Below are 14808 nucleotides of genomic sequence, written 5' to 3'. Positions count from 1 at the left end.
CCCTCAATCCTGACTAGTACACAGTCCCTGCCACTGAAACCCATCCCCACAGCATGATGCTGGCACCACCATACTTCACCGTAGGGATGGTGCCAGGTTTCCTCCAGACATGACGCTTGGTGTTCAGGTCAAAGAGTTAAATTTTGGTTTCATCAGACCAAAGAATCTTGTTTTTCAGGTTCTGAGAGTCTTTAGGTGCCTTTTGGCAAATTCCAAGAGGGCTGTCATAAAGGCCTGGTTGGTGGAGTGCTGCAGAGATGGTTGGACTTCTGGAAGGTTCTCCCCTGTCTACAGAGGAACTCTGGAGTTCTGTTAGAGTGACCATCGGCTTCTTGGTCACCTCCCTGACCAAGGTCCTTCTCCCCGGATTGCTCAGTTTGGCCGGGCGGGCAGCTCTAGGAAAAGTCTTGGTGGTTCCAAACTTATTCCATTTAAGATGATGGAGGCCACTGTGTTCTTGGGGACCTTCAATGCTGCAGACATTTTTTCGTACCCTTCCCCAGATCTGTGCCTCGACACAATCCTGTCTCGTAGCTCTATGGAAAATTCCTTCGACCTCATGGCTTGGTTTTGCTCTGGCATGCACTGTCAACTGTGGGACCTTAATATAGAGAGGTGTGTGCCTTTCCAAATCATGTCCAATCAATTGAATTTAGCACAGGTGGACTCCAATCAAGTTGTAGAAACATCTCAATGATGATCAATGGAAACAGGATGCGCCTGAGCTCAATTTCGAGTCTCATAGCAGTCTGAATAATTATGTAAGTAAGGAATTTTAGTTTTAGTTTTTATAAATTTGCAAAAATGTCTAAAAACCTGTTTTAAGCTTTGTCATTGTGGGGTATTGTGTGTAGATTGATGAGAAAAATAAAATAATTTAATCCATTTTAGAATAAGACTGTAACGTAAACAAATGTGGAAACGGTCAAGGGGTCTGAATTCTTTCCGAATTGACAGTATGTAGCCGAACCATAGAGCAGTGTAATAATCCATTTTGGGCCACCAGGCAAATGTCTGATGACCCCTAAAAAGTTTCAAGTTGATGGGCCATTGTGAAGTTGATTTCAATGGACACGTAAAATCTTAAATCCTGATTTATCAATAACTCTTAACACGATCCCTTAGCTTTTCTCACAACTTTAAAAAATGTACCATTGGCATACATACTGAATTTTGTGTAATTTTGGGACGTGTTCATGAGAATACATTTTTCAAAAGTTTCCCAAATTTCTAAGATTTAGGAGAATCCTTGACGCAATTTGATCAGTGATCAAAACAAAGTTTCAAGATCAAACGGGGACGCGGATATGAGGGTTTAAGTGAGATTGCTTATAACAGAACCACCTATCGGTGCCATTCTTTTTGGCCAAGTTACTCATGGCATCTAGTTTCTGTGTGCCAAATTAGAAAAAAAGTTACCAATCTATGCTTGACAATGTCAAGAAAAAAAAACTGAATTACCAACTGCTTTTGGACAACTGCATGAAGTATGAAGTAATGATACATAAGTAATGATGTAAGACAAATCACCGGTGAACAAGACTGACACTGTTGTAGCACTAAAATCTCAAAACTGCCTCAACATGTTTGGACAAAAATCATCCTTATTAAATAAGAATGTAATGTGATGTTGGAGGAGCTCAGTCCCTGTCCATCTGTCTCTTCAGACCAGGGTGCCCTGAAACCATAGCTGAATCAATGCCCAGCTCTTTGCAATGTCAGCTTTCATGACATGCAAATGGAAATCAGATTAGCTGCTATGAGGCTGTGACAGGTGGGGGCCATGTAACGTGGCTCTAAATCTGTCTTCCATGTTCCTATCGCTTTCTCTGAAGTCACTCGCTCCCTGTGACCTCTTGGTCAGCCTCTCTTTCACCGCGGGGGCCTCTATCTCACCGCGGGGGCCTCTATCTCACCGCGGGGGCCTCTATCTCACTCTGTAATATCTCCAGACATAACTGGATTTGGAAGACCATCTTTGATTTGATCGTAATCAAAAGGTTGCCGGTTCGAATCCCTGAGCTGACTAGGTAAAGAAAATTGTTGATGTGCCCTTGAATGTGGCACTTAACCTTAATTCCTCCTTTAAGTCACTCTGGATAAGAGTTTCTGCTAAAAGACAGAAATGTAAATTCATGAAATGGATGGTTTCCCCTCAGTTGCTGACATGATAAAACATGACCTGTTCTGAGTTTGGTGAGTGTACAACATGATAAAGTTATAGTTTATTGTGAGTTGCAGGTAGCATCAGGGTTGGGTTCAATTCCAGTCAATTCAGAAATTAAACCAAATTCCAATTACACATTTTCCTTATTGAAAAACATTGAAGAGAATTAGAATTGGAATTTCAGTGTACTTCCTGAATTGACTGGAATTGAAATGGAATTAACCTCAACCCTGGCCAGCACATACAGTGAACACACAGTATACAAACAGTAGCTAAGCTACATGGCTATTGTTAAAAAGCTAATAATGGTAATAGCTAAGAAGCTGCTAATAAGCTGGTACAATTTACAAGCATCATATAAAATGTTTGTTGTATATTAATCAAATTATGACTTGAAATCGATTGATTTCAATTGACTGACATTAGCTGTGAGGACTTAAACTATGAAAAAAATTATAAGAAAGAAATTCTGGATAAATATAGAATGTAAAATCCAGCACAATGTCTCTTGGGGACATTTACTGATCTTACAACTAAAATGTGACGCTGTGACTCTAGGATTGTTGAATCAATCAAAAACAAATTCCTCTATGAATCTGAAATGTTAGTCTAGGGTGGAATACAGCTATCCTGATATCACTGCAGCTTTCATAGCTGCTATTGGCCATACACCTATGCTGATCACACACTTGTGCAGGTGGGCCCAAAAATGCCCCAAAATGTATCCTGAAAAGTTCTAAGTAATTTGTAAGTATTTCAACCACTGACCACATAAAACAGCACAACAGCATAAAAGTTAGGTTGGAATGTACTGAAATGAAAACACTAGCTACCTAGTACTGAAACATAATAAAACTAAATCATATTGATTGGAAGTGTTGCTGACCTGGAGTAGTTTGTCTATAGTGCCATATCAATGCTCTCTGTCTTTGAATGACAGGAATCCAGGTGATGAGCAGATTGACTCAGCAGTAGAGCAGGCATGAAAATAAATAGTAATCCAAGTAAGGTGGAAAAAAGTTTTTTACATATTTTTACATATTTCCTCTTGTTTTTAGAATCCTCTTGTTAAAAACAAATCCACAGGCTTCCTGTAATCTAGTCCTTGTGGTCACTACCCCTGTTTTGGACTGGGACCTGCCCCAAACCTAGGAGCAAGGGACTAATCAGGATGTGAGAAGAAGGGTGAGATTCACCCAGTCTGGTAACAAATAGATAGACTGATACTTGGTGAAAGAGAGTAGGTGAAGTGTAGGGAAGGGCTGGGGGGACAGGGAAGCTTTGACTTCTCAACTGGCTTTAGCTTTTAATCCATAAGTAACAGTGTTGGAGCCCTGAGAGTGCAGTTAAGGCTTGTGGGGGAGGGAAAGCAAGAAGGGATCAGAAAGGAAGGGAAGGAGGGTGAAAGTAAGGGAATGTGTTCTACCTATCCCAGGGTCACACAACAAATGTTATTTTATTACAAGAACTTAGAGCTCAAAGGTAACAATGTGGCTTCCACCAACACCAGAGTAACAATGGAAGTTTTATTCAAGGAGGCAGTGTCAGACCGAAAAACAACTAGAATTAAACATGCCAGAGCAGAAAGATGTTAGATGTCCTGTACACAGCTGTGCAACTTCTACAAAGTGTTGGTTCAGGCAGGAAAGATGTTAGATGTCCTGTACACAGCTGTGCAACTTCTACAAAGTGTTGGTTCAGGCAGGAAAGATGTTAGATGTCCTGTGCACCGCTCTGCATCTTCTACAAAGTGTTGGTTCAGGCAGGAAAGATGTTAGATGTCCTGTGCACCGCTCTGCATCTTCTACAAAGTGTTGGTTCAGGCAGGAAAGCTTGCATGCTTACGTGTTTTGGATTATGCGACATATGTCTTCGTCATTATGACGAACAGTGCAGACTGCTGCCATAACCCAACGTAAACCTGGACATGCCCATTAGTGGTTAGACTGATCAGGTGGTGAGAAGGTAAAGGGACACAGACATTGCATGCTAAAACATATCTCATGGGGAGAACCTCAATTTGATTTCCTCGATTCCTTGCATCGTCTCCTCTGTCCTCTCCTTGCCTCCTTTTAAAAAAGGTCAAAAGTAATCGGGGAGAAGAGGCGAGGAGAGGAAATGTAGAAACAAATGCGCTTGTATGAAATGAGACTACTTCACCACTAGCGCGTCATCCGGCAAATTACATTTACAGAGGTGGAATCCCAAAATATACGTGTAAAGAAATGTATAGTTATGCTCAACATTTTATTGATAAAAAGAAAAGTAGCGTATTTAAATTTAAAAAACAGCTATTTCAAAGGGGATTTCAAAACTCTTCCGCGGTATGATACACCTGAGCATCCTCCACTAGAGAAAAAATTATTGACACTCTCCTACATATGGCAACCACTTATCGGTTTCCGGTTCACTGGAGGAGAGGAGAGGAGGATGGAGGAGTCGAGGAGAGGACAGACTTTTTCCCAATTAAGAATCTCTGATGGGCTTTGATTGGTTTGGTGTCCCTCCTTGTTCACTCCCCTGTTCTTTAGCTCCGCCCGACCGCCTAACAACCGTTCCATTGGATTGGCTGTGAGACATAGCGAAGGGGATTTCACTTCCTTAAATGGATAAGTATAGCTTCCTTTGTCATCACACCAAATCAATTACTTTAAGATCTTGATTGCATCCTTTTGTTACACTGTCACACAGTTTGCCATTTGTTTTATTCATTGTTTACTTAATCTATTGTTCATGTGATGTCTGAGTGCCATTTACAGGTGTTTACAGAATAATGGCAGAGAGGAGACAACTGAGGATGAGAGGGGGGCTTAAGGAAAGAAAAACAGCTTATATGCAAGGTACAGGTAGAGAGCTTTAGTATTGTTTAAGTGGTATTTAGTACGAGAGGATGTTTTGTGAGAATCCTCTCATAATATGCCATTATATATAGAGGACAATGTTCAAGGAGCTGATAGTGATAAAGCTATCAGTAAACAGACATTTCCCACTGGGCACAGATGTCAGTTCAAAGTCTTGTTTGGATTTACATTTGGTTGAGTTGTCATGAATTCAATGTGAAAAAAAATTACAAAAAATAATATGAAATTCTCTGACGTTGATTTGTTTTCAAATCCAATTAGGGTTGAAATTACATGGGAAAAAATGTTGATTCAACCAGTTTTTGCCCAGTGGGATGGTCCGTCCCCATAGTGGGCTGAAAATACATTAAAAATTTTTGACACAGGCCAGTCCACAGATGCAGCAATGTACATGGTAGTTACATGGCTACCTGGAAATGGCCTGCTATACAGCTGGATTTCCTGGAAAACCAGAGGGGTGGGGTGAATGGCACCGTTTATTAGACTGTGATTGACTGCTTCTTAGAGAAAAAAAATCTCACACGCACACATACACACACATACACACACATATCATGAGAATGCTCTCACACAGCTTTCTGATTGTATGATCACAAGTGTCACGTGTCATGTGCTAACCACATGGTCTATATGACTGTGTGCTCTTCTATCTAGCAATTGATAGAGTCCAGTTGACCTAATAAGATTAGTCCGATGGGGTCCTGCTAAACTGGGCCACTACCTGCAAGCCTCTTAGCAGTATGCGAGACAGGCTGACAGCACTGACAGAGATCGCCTCAAAGCAAGGTTACACGCAAGGATAGAGCCTCCCACAGATAGCAAAGCCCTGATACTGACCCTTCCGCTATAGCTACCACAGAGAGGGCACCCAGGACCGAAGGGCAAGGAGAGAACACACTCTTTTGACACATGAAGAGCCTCTGGTCAAAGTGTAATTTGGTCTTCATACAGTCTCGTAATAGCACTGTAAAGTCAGATCATCGAGGGCAATGAGAGTACCAATGCACTCTACACACATCCATCTACACTCTACACACATCCATCTACACTCTACACACATCCATCTACACTCTACACACATCCATCTACATCACAAAGTGAAGCAGTAGCAAATAGTGCAAAGTGATATTGGAAGGCAACGCTCTTTAAAATCAGAGAACAGAAAAAGGCTGACGAGCGGTAGTAGGAAAAGGCATGGTCAATTGACAATGGGTTTGGTTACAAAAATCCTTGGATGATCTGTCTTGGACTGCCTTCACTTTTCGTCTTCTCTCCTTTTCTCTAAGCTTTAAGTCAAATTGAATTAATCAATTGGCTGCTATTAAGCAGACCTGTAGAAGGAAGGAACACGAAAGCAGCTTAGGTACACGGCAGACAGCCCCCATCACCCATCCCCCCTCATATTGATCGGGTGACTCCATAAAATATCTCAATGAAGTAATAGGAGCTATTCTAGGAGCTATGCATTTTAGGGCAAATCAAATTACAAACTTTAGAATCTTTTTTAAAGCTTGAATAGACTGCAAATGTGCATTTCCTGCTGCAGGAAAATTCCTGCAACAAATGGATGACCAAATTAAGATACGGCATCTGTAGGTTATGAGGAATGACTCGACAACGAATAAGCAGGCTAAAACTACATGTGATTGTTTGAGTGAGTTTGCGTAATTCATTATGTAGGTTGAACATTATACAGTTAAGTAACAATGCAATTATATACTGACATGCAATGTTGGAGTAGAACTACAGGGAAATTGTTTAACTGTTAAAGGGTCACAATGAGGGCCTAGGGACCTACATTCATGTTCAAGGCACCATCGGGACACAATTGGCATCTAAAGATTCAGTACTTCTTCGTAAGGTTAAGAGTAAATCAGAGGTCGATACTGATTCCCAGCAAGATGAAATGGGCAGAACCAGTGTATCTGTATTAAGGTCGCCATAAGGTGAGTACAGCCAGGACTTCCAGGGGCCTGCCTGTTGCATAAATCCAGATGAGTGTTTCAGGGCAGAGCAGAGTGGAGCAGGCTGCTGAAATCAAGTGGGTCAGCCAGCTGCCTGGTCTCACTCCATAAATATAGGCTTTGTGAAACAAACTTAGAAGGACTTCACAATTAGTAGACTTTGCGCAAAAATACACACATATACACACATATTACTGCAATGTAAACTTGCAAACGTGTCACGTCTCAACCACCACCTCCGGAAGTAGCGCATGACACTCGCTGGACAATTGCCCCCCTCTAAGCAGGACAGTGTAAACAGAATGTTATTGTTGAGCCAACACTCTTACAGTACAAATTGCAACAGCAGAGAAATATTTTTGAAACAGCTTAAATTTACATACATTTTCCTTATTTTTAGGACTTGTTTTATTGAGTTTTTACCTGAAATTGTAATAACAGCCTGTAACATTCTGAAATTGTCGCTGTACCTTTAAATCTCAACTGTATTTTTTCTGTTTCTTTGCATGACTGCTTAACTAGCAGGAGTTAGCTGTGTATTGTCAGCTAATGTGTACAGAGGAGAAAATTAACCCTTTAATTATCTGCACATGCTTGTGAATTGTGGCATTATTCAAGAGTGTAATATGGTTTGGTTGCATTATTCAACCGTGTAATGCTATGTTTTAGAAGAAAAGTTGCTTGGATTGTTAAATAGTTTTTGCTTACTGGCTAGAGGCTACTGTGATATTTACATTGCGGTCAAGTGAGCCGACACTCGCAAAAAGTAGTCAAGCCATCAGCACTTCGTCTGTTTCAACAAATTGATTGGTCGAAAATGTGAAACGTCTATTTTTCCTTATATAGACAATACCCTATGTGTTTTAATAAAATAAACTATTGAGCTTGTCTGACACTTTAAGCTCACTGTTTGATGAAATTACAAACAAATTACTCAAGATGGAGCCAGAGATCAAGATAACCATAAAAGGGAGAACTGAAGCTGTCCTGACTATTCTCCTCCCGCTCCTACTGGCTTTTGTAGATTCTGCCATTACTCTCCTGAAGTTGCCGGAGCAGGCTACACAAGGAGTCGGTAAACTTTCTCATGTGGAATGCCAATTTATCTTACCATTTCTACCGATATTGTGCCAGTTATGGTTTTCATATGCACATTTTCGTGGAACAGATTAATTTAATTTATAATAATGTCTTCGTATCTCAAAATGTCATGTGGTTAATCAAAATTATGTCCAAATCTAAATGAAAATGATACAAACCTAAAAAGTTACTTCTACTGCCATTGCCAATAACAGTTTGTAAAAAAATTGCCTATAAAGCCAACAAATAAAAACATTTCAGCCTGCAGGTAGAAAATATCCTGATAAAAATAAACATCACATTGGCTATGCATGGCCTGTCTGCGACGAACTTAAAACATATCAACTATTAACTTGGGTCCAGCCTAAACCTGCTTGCAACATTGGGATCCCTGGACAGACAAAGCTGTAGGCTATTTGTTCAAGGGGTAAGAGGTAATCAGGTAGGCCTATTTTATGATGTTTCCACTGGATCAGAGCATTACATTTTTCCCTTTCATACTGAGTGGTTATCGAAAGGGAAAGAGCTGGAAATATTTTTCAAATACATTGAGGAATTATTGTCATTCTCAATGGATGTAAAAACAGACTTTGTTTGCTTGCTGTTTGAGGTGAAGAAAACATTACTCTAACAAGCTACACAGCTCATTAGTGGTTGTGCATTAAGCCAATCAGAAATACCATCAGATCCCCAAATGGGAACATTTATATTCCTACATTTGCACGCAGACCAGGCAGCCTATAGGCCTACTTCTATGCATAATCATGTGCGCATCCTTACTCCACATTGACAGGAGGCTCCAAACAAAAGACAATGACTAAATTGACAAAACTCGTAAATGGAATAAAACCAAAGCGTGTTTATCAAAAGTGTAGCATAGATTGTGCGCTCTGCAAACAACATGTCCAGTCCGAAAATGAGAATGGTAAAATCTAGAATAATAGTATTATGAATGCATTAACAGACATTACCATAACCAAACAAACATTGTAGATTAGAAATTATAGGAATTAATGGTAAATTAACTACTGGTGATATAGGCGTATGTAATGGGGAATTGATAGACACTAACAATCAAACGCAAACAATTCACACAGTGAAGTTATGAAACAATGAACGTGCACAAATTAGCGGGAGAGGGCGCATTCTGGAGAGAGAAGTGCATTGTGCAGCCACACTCCCCTTCTTCCTGGACTGTGCCATCCCTGCGGCCTCCGCAATGAATTAGTCTCGTCCTCCGCAATCGATTAGTTCACTGAGATGGGCGCGAATAAGACAGGTCTCTTTGTGGAGATTAAGAGATAATTAAAAGTACCATGCATCCTTCATTCATATGCACTTCATCAAGTAGCCCTGTGGCTGCGTTGATCACTATGCACTCGTGGGACATTTAAGCCCTGAATGATGCCTGACAGACAGCCCTGTCTTCCAGGCTTGGTGCTGAACCTAAAGCCACAACCAATCGCATGCAAAGAATAAAGCAGCTAACTTGGCTAGTCTTGTGAGCTAGCAAGCAAGCTTGCTTGTCTATGCTGGTTGTTAGCGTGCATAACTGATATGTATATAACACTTCATGTTTTGTGGATAATATTTTGATTTACAGTGGGTGAGTGCCATTCCTGACAGGCTAATAAATCAGGATTCGGCCTGAGTCCAAAAATCCTATTAAAAATCCTATCCTATTAGAATCCAAAAGAAAATCCTGGCAAATTTTGGAACCTATCCTATATGATTATAGGAGTCAAATGGGACTGAGACATAACTTATAACTTAAATACTGGAGGCTGAGACATAACTTATAACTTAAATACTGGAGGCTGAGACATAACTTATAACTTAAATACTGGAGGCTGAGACATAACTTATAACTTAAATACTGGAGGCAGAGACATAACTTATAACTTAAATACTGGAGGCTGAGACATAACTTATAACTTAAATACTGGAGGCTGAGACATAAATTATAACTTAAATACTGGAGGCTGAGACATAACTTATAACTTAAATACTGGAGGCTGACTTATACGCCTCTGAGGCTACTATTGAATCTGATCATCCTGCCAGGAATAGAGCGTACCCAATCTTGATGATATACATAATGCACTGTCTGCTAATCTGCCTGCAAGGAGCTTCACCTATGAAACAGCCTACAAGACAGGATCCTGATTTATCAGCCTCTGAGGATGCGATTGAATCTGATCAAGCTCTGAGGCTAAAATTGAATCTGAAGTCGGAAGTTTACATACACTTAGGTTGGAGTCATTAAAACTTGTTTTTCAACCACTCAACAAATATCAGTCTCTCTGTTGGCTGCTTCTAGACTGAGGTGCCAGGAAAGGCAATTCTGCTGGCTCCCTCTAGTGTTATATAGCATATATGGTCAGATGTTTCGATTTTTTTGGTGAATATTAAAACATACAATCTACCTGCAGTGAAGCTGCTCAACATTTACATTACATTCAGTCATCTAACTTGACTCCAATTCAGAGCGACTCTCCCTCCATAACTGTTTTTTATTTTTATATTGACTTTATTTTTTACTTTTATCTTTGACCGTCATAATGATCTAACTTTGATTCGTATAGTAATAGGCCTACATAGCATTGTGCTGTACTGTATTCATTTGACTGAACAGAGCTTCCATTCTTCATTCCATTATTTCCATACATTTATACACACTCCATACTGCAACAACACTTGGAATGTTATGTAAAAGCCCTATCCAAACCATAGGATTGACATCTGATTGTTTGAGGGACAGGGACTTGCAGTACAATCAGATTCTATCAAATTCTCTCGCTCAACATGAACTGCTCCATAACATGCACCTATAGGCTCCAGTAGTAGCGTTGCCAAAACTTGAAGAAAAGCCTTTCCCTATTCATTCTTCTTCATTAACCTTTACCTGAGTGCAAACGTTCTTTTTTCAAATATAGTGCCTAACAAATTTTTCATGTCAACCTTTTGCAGGGGGCAGAGGGTATCCATGTTTAAAGAATATGAAACATCTCAATGATATTAGTAGGCCTACAAGTGTATTACCTTATCATAAACCAAAGATTATGGAGGTTATTATAAAACTATGGAGATTGCATGGAGGGGAAGCACACCGTTTGTACAGTGAACAAATCCTAAAGCTATCACAGGGATGAATGTACATTACTGAGCAGCAGACGTCACACTCTCAGTTATGATAATGAACACTTCCTCACGCACATTTTTAGCTTATCTATAAGCATAACATAAACATGTTGTTTTTAAACATCACCACACACAATGAGTTAATCTGCCAGTATAGCGTTTGGTCATTTATCTGCATAGGACAAGCAAGTGATACAAAGTACATAACAAGCACAGCCTCTACAATGGAGCCACGCAACTTACAGATAACTGATTGCTTGTTACACTGTATTGATAAGAGTGCAATGCCACATGTGTAGACGATGTGAAGGAGCCCATGTTGTATGTCCCCAAGTTTTAAACACAGTCAAAACTATTTCAAAGTAGTTCTGCTCTCACCTACAATTGGTAAAATTGTGAACTTTGAACATGACATTGGAATTGATGTCATACCAATAGAGCTCGCCAGCTTGTAGTCCTAAAAAACGGATATGAGTTACCTCTGGTCATTCAGCCATTCATATGGGGAAATGAATGGGGAAAGAATAGGGTTTTGGAATAAACATCACATGTTTTGTTCTATGAGATAATATCAGTCAGTTAACATGATCTTTATGAATTATGAAGCATTTTATGTGCTTTATGTCCTTTTTTTAATTACATAAATGCTTAAAAAAAAGTGAAGTTAGTTTATTAAGATTCTCATAGAACAAAACAGATAAGATCTCTTAAACCTGTGTTTACCCCAGACCGTATTTTCGGCATTTATCCAAAAACCCTATAAAAACTCCATTCATTTTCCCCAGTGGTGTATAGTACTTCAGTAAAAATAGTTTAAAGTACTACTAAAGTAGTTTTGGGGGGGTATCTATATTTCACTATTTATATTTTTGAGAACTTTTACTTTTAGTCCACTACATTCAGGGTCGGGGGTAACAGATTACAAATGACATGTAAGGGATTACAAAAAACGGTAACTGTAATCTGTTACATTAGCAGCAAAAATATCGTCATCAGATTACGGATATTTTGGAAAAACTAGATGATTACTTCGTGGATTACTTTTAAATTCTGAAAGGGTATTTGTGAGAAAAAAAATCTTTGACAGTTCTCTGTTTTCTCAATGACATTCAAAACAGCATTTAAAAAAGGCGCACATTTAAATTTGTTCGACCTGAGCGAGTCTGACAACAAATCAGAGAATACTTTGATGACACACCAAATGTGTTTGATGGATCGCGGGAAAAGAGCAGGAATAGACTTTTGTAGGCTACAGTCCAAGCTAAATCTTCCAATGGTGCGACTACAGTCGGCATCCAAAGATGATACAATTTGAAATAAACGCTTGGAGGTAAGGTCGACAATAGTGGTGTAGTCTACGGCGATATGCTGTTTCATTACATTGGAAGAAGTGATCGGACCTCGCATCCACGACAGTGCGTGTGCTTGACCGGTGAGCGCGTTCCTGTAAGACGTAGAGTCGCAAACTAGCGCGAGGACGCGCTCTTTGAATGGAGGGAGTAGTGTAACGAGCCTGGGTTTATAAGTGCGGAAATTGACTCTGCCGCACGAGCATGCTTTTGCGGCACAGTCGATAGTGCGCCGGACCTAGGGGTCGAGGGTTCGAGACCTGCTCCCTGCCTGTTTCATTACAGATATTTACATAACGTTAGCGCATTGATGTGAATCACACTGCTGCTCTCTCATTTAGCTATTTGCGCCTTACGGATTGTGGTTGTTGTGGATGGCTCTTCACAAATCTTAATGTGTATTTGAACCCAATAATGTTTGAATTCAAGAAGTTTAAGCTGCCCATTAATCATTGTTTTTGAAACCAGTGGACAGCCAGTGAAAATGCGCTCTTGCAACATCTACATAGTGCAGATCCAAGCCTATGGATTAAAAGCGGGGCTTTTATTGCTCAATCCAATTCATGCTGATAAAAAAAAAAATCCATAGGCCTAGTAGACATATTCTCAAACTTCCGCACTTTTGATAGACTTAAATTGGCAATCTGTAGTTGCTACATCTATTTTTGGACTTATACATTATATATACACTATCAGTCAAAAGTTTTAGAACACCTACTCATTCAAGGGTTTTTCTTTATTTGTACTATTTTCTACATTGTAGAATAATAGTGAAGACATCAAAACTATGAAATAACACATATGGAATCATGTAGTAACCAAAAAAAGTGTTAAACAAATCAAAATATATTTTAGATTCTTCAAAGTAGCCACCCTTTGCCTCGATGAAAGCTTTGCACACCCACAGCACTTATTTTTCAACTCGAATCAATGAGCCCAATCAGTCCTCCATGACAACAAAATCATAAACAACAGAGTAGGGCTAGCTAATAAGTCCTTGGTTTTGGGGTCATGCTCAGGTAAAACAATTTGTCTAATCTATACTTCTGTATTTCCAAGTCCTATTCTTGAAGGTCAAGGGGTATAACATTTATTGGAATGACTGGAATTCTGATAGACTTTGGTTTTAATGTAAAGATAGAATGTAATCATATTATTATATGTAGTAGAAAGTGATGGGTTAGAAGAAGCCACATAACCAACCCATAAAGTATATTTTAACATCCATATATGGCCAGCTATGTAAACTTTAACATTGATTTATCCTGCAAAAGATGTATTTAAATTTGTAACATACATTTTTGTCTTCTTCTAATGCCGCTTAAGAGGAAAGTAATCTAAAAGTAATGGAATGTAATAAGATTACTTTACTGAGTTTGGGGTCATCCAAAAATTACGTTACTGATTACAATTTTGGACAGGTAACTTGTAACGGAACGGATTACATTTAGAAAGTAACCTACTCAACCCTGACTGCATTCATAAAGAAAATAATGTGCTTTTTACTCCTTACATTTTCCCTGACAACTAAAAGTAGCCTACTCCATACATTTTCCCTGACAACTAAAAGTAGCCTACTCCTTACATTTCCCTGACAACTAAAAGTAGCCTACTCCATACATTTTCCCTGACAACTAAAAGTAGCCTACTCCATACATTTTCCCTGACAACTAAAAGTAGCCTACTCCATACATTTTCCCTGACAACTAAAAGTAGCCTACCCCATACATTTTCCCTGACAACTAAAAGTAGCCTACTCCATACATTTTCCCTGACAACTAAAAGTAGCCTACTCCATACATTTTCCCTGACAACTAAAAGTAGCCTACTCCTTACATTTTCAATGCAGGACAGGAAAATGGTCCGATTCATGCATTTATCAAAATAACATCCCTGGTCATCCCTACTGGCTCTGATCTGGCGGACTCACTAAACACAAATGCTTCACTCGTCAATTATGTCTGATTGTTGGAGTGTGCCCCTGGCTATCTATAAAGTTTTTAAAAAATAAGAAAATCGTGCCTTTTGGTTTACTTAAAATAAGACATTTGAAATGATTTCTACTTTTACTTTTGATACTTAAGTATATTTTTGCAGTTACACTGATTTTCACAGGAAGCTATAAACTGTAGTATTTGTATAGCCAGAGCTCTATATATAATGACAATATGACCATGTCTCCGCCCTAACAATGGGAGTCATTGTCCCAAATGCTGGAAGGCAGGCGACAAACTCAGGTCCAAAAT

The sequence above is a fragment of the Oncorhynchus tshawytscha genome, linkage group LG30 (genome assembly GCF_018296145.1).
Source record: "Oncorhynchus tshawytscha isolate Ot180627B linkage group LG30, Otsh_v2.0, whole genome shotgun sequence".
Taxonomy (NCBI): Eukaryota; Metazoa; Chordata; class Actinopteri; order Salmoniformes; family Salmonidae; genus Oncorhynchus; species Oncorhynchus tshawytscha.
The sequence above is the reverse complement of the archived record's forward strand: the minus strand, read 5'-3'. Positions refer to the sequence as shown.